Consider the following 3091-nt stretch of genomic DNA (forward strand, 5'->3'; position numbering starts at 1 on the left):
TACTAAAGAAAGAGAAAAGCAATTATGCAGCCTTAGAGTAAACCTCCTTACTCCTCCAATTCCTTCCCATCAACAGGGTAAAGAGGATAGGTGTAGATTGACCCCAAGTATGAATAAAAAAACACATCCAAACTGTCTAAAGCTCAAAAGCAAATAGCATTTGACTAACTGTATCCTGTAAACAGCTGTAGCCATGGTGTTTACTACAATATGAGTGTTATTATGAATTACAATTGCCCTCTTGTTTGAATAAAATCATTAAAAGACATCTCCATTTGGACAGTGAAATTAATTAGGATAACAATGATGGTTGTAGTTCTGGCTCTGGTGTGTGCTCATTCTATAGTAGCCCAGTAACGATCCGAAGAGCTTAACATATGATGTGTAACTGTAAATAAGAGAAATGTTCATACTACCTGAAATATTAAAAGAAGAAAGATCATTCCGTGCCGTGATGATGGTAGAAGGAAAGGTGCAGCCACCTATTTGTGTTAGAGGGCTGTACTTGGCTTACTATAAAATTGCTTTTCAGCGGCACCAGACCACATAGTTCAACAAAAATAGGCTAGTCGATATACTGCAGCGTGTTTTCTTTGTTCAGATAAAGTGACTGTGGTTGACACATGAGTGAAGCCAGTTGTGCCCCCATAAAGCCTTAGCCACAAGTGCATCCAAAGCAAAAGCAACAGAAAGTGCTCAGATTCAATGCAGGTGTTCATTATTACTGAACTGCTGAAATAGGAGATGGAGCCAAATGCCTCTGGTTTAGATCCAGTTCGGCACCCCTGGGAGAAGACTTCTATTGTAGTTTAAATATCCAGGAAACTTCAAAGAAGCCAAAAATTCAGAAATACCCAGAGTACTCCCGTCAGGGGGCTACTGCAATTGCGCTGTGATCAATGCTCCCTGCTTTTCTGAGAGGGGATTCCCTGGATGCTGAAGCATCCGCACAAGCCCTCACCTTCCTGCCCACATTTGCCCATGCTCACTGTCAGCACCTTTTCTACCGCTATGGAATGAAAGTAACTTCAACTTGTTCTCCAGTTACAGTCTGACTTGATTGAGATCAGAGGCTAGACACGTGACAGAAGCCAAGTGACTATTGTCTGTGGTATTCAGATTCATATTATCACTGTTCACCTACATTTGGAAGAATTAGAATTCAAGCTTTTTCTTTTTCTTGCCATTTTTCCTTCTTTTTCATGTGTATGTGTGTCCACATGCTCAGATGTATGTAGTTGCATGGATGTGTAGAAACCCAAGGACGATATTAAGAGTCTCCCTCAGTCACTTTCTGCTGACTTTATTGAAGTACGACCCCTCAACTGAACCCAGAGCTTGAAGATATGGGTAGTCTGGCAGTCAATTTTCTTTGGAGATCTCATACCTCTGCTTTCTTTGCCTCTGAGTACCACAATTACAGGTGGAAGGAGGCTGTAATTAATGCCCACCTGGCATTATGTAGGTTCCGGGTATGTCAACTCTGGTCCTCACCCTGATGAGGCAATCATGGTAACCAATGAGTTGACCCCCAACCACTAACTTTTTCTTTTTTCTCTTTTTATTTTTCTTGATCTATTTTTATTATCGTTTAAATGTTTCATACAATATATTTTAATCATATTCTAATCCCTTCCTCGGCTCCTCCCAGGACCTTTGCACCTCCCCACGTCCTGACTTCATGATTTTCCTGCTCTCTCAAGAAAAAAAAAAACCCACAAAAATCAAATCAAACAACAAATATCAAAAGAAAATTAGCAAAAGCAAAAAGTTTACAAAACATGGGGCCTGTCCTGGAATGTGGTTGATCTGCATGTCATGAAATCAATATCATGGCAATAATATGAATGTCTTAAACATCCATGTAAGGTAAAGTGTATTTTTAAATGTATTACTGACGAGCAAGAGATGCAGTGATTTCGTGATTTCCTGTTAATTGACTCTACCAACACCCTGCAGTGTTCCCTGGGTACAAATGCACTTCCCCTTCATCTGGCACTCCTCAAAACAAAGTAACTGCTAAAGACTACAGTGTTTATTCTCATTCCGGCCACTGGAGCAGTAACACTCAAAGTTCCGTTTTTCTAGCAATGACCTTAGTGTTTAAGTCATCCAAAAAATGCTAAATAAGCTCCCAGACAGGCCAAGGATCGTGCTAAGTACTAGTCAGGAACTGAAAATCTATCAGGGGAGAAGAATCCTCCACAAATAATTGCACACACATCTTGCTGAGTTATAGCTACAGTGCGCTCAAGCAGAGGGTGGCTCAACTCTGCTTTTCATTGCATATGGCATCAAAGTGGCCGTTGTTTCTCTAGTCAATCCAAAGACATAAGGCACATGCCGGGAGGAAAAAAATATCCCATAGCTTTAGGGAGTTCCCCAACACCTGTCTTATTTAAGCATAAATGTCCCATGGGGTCAGTAGGAGGCATTTGAACCTTCCCTCAAGCCTTACTTTTATGTGAGAGCAGATTGCTACCATTGAGTGACTACAGCAGGCAGGCAAGAACAAACCATTTGCCTGCTCAGGGCTGCTTTTTCTAAACTTCGTTTTATAAATGTCATCTCTACCCTAGATAAAGCAGAAATGCTGTCTTTAGTTCCAAATAACATGACTACAGTATCACAGCATGTCTAAGGTTAAGGCTGTTATACCAAGTTTGACAGCTCTAATCTCTAGACAAATAAGTAATGAGAAACTATAAGGTACCATCTGGGACTTTATTTGAGTTTTTGAAACCCTGCCTATTGTACAAAGCCTCTACATATACCTAGAGCATATTAGCAAAACTATCGTGTTCTGATGCTAAAAATTCTACACAACAGCACATCACAGAAGAGGAATAATAAGGCAAACAAATGCAGGTCTTTGGTAAACTGCTCTAAGATTCACAAAGGATGTCTCCAAATTCAAGGACTTTAGATCAATGACTACCTGAATTGTTTTCATGCTTATGAACACATTGAGTGTGTAATGGTCCACCCATCTATCAACCAAACCAGAAGCAATTCAGAAAGACACGCCTAACTGAAACCTGCATTTTTCTGCAATTATCCATGGCTTTGCCATGGTTTAAGTTTTGTGAGA

The sequence above is a fragment of the Chionomys nivalis genome, chromosome 10, assembly GCF_950005125.1.
Source record: "Chionomys nivalis chromosome 10, mChiNiv1.1, whole genome shotgun sequence".
Taxonomy (NCBI): Eukaryota; Metazoa; Chordata; class Mammalia; order Rodentia; family Cricetidae; genus Chionomys; species Chionomys nivalis.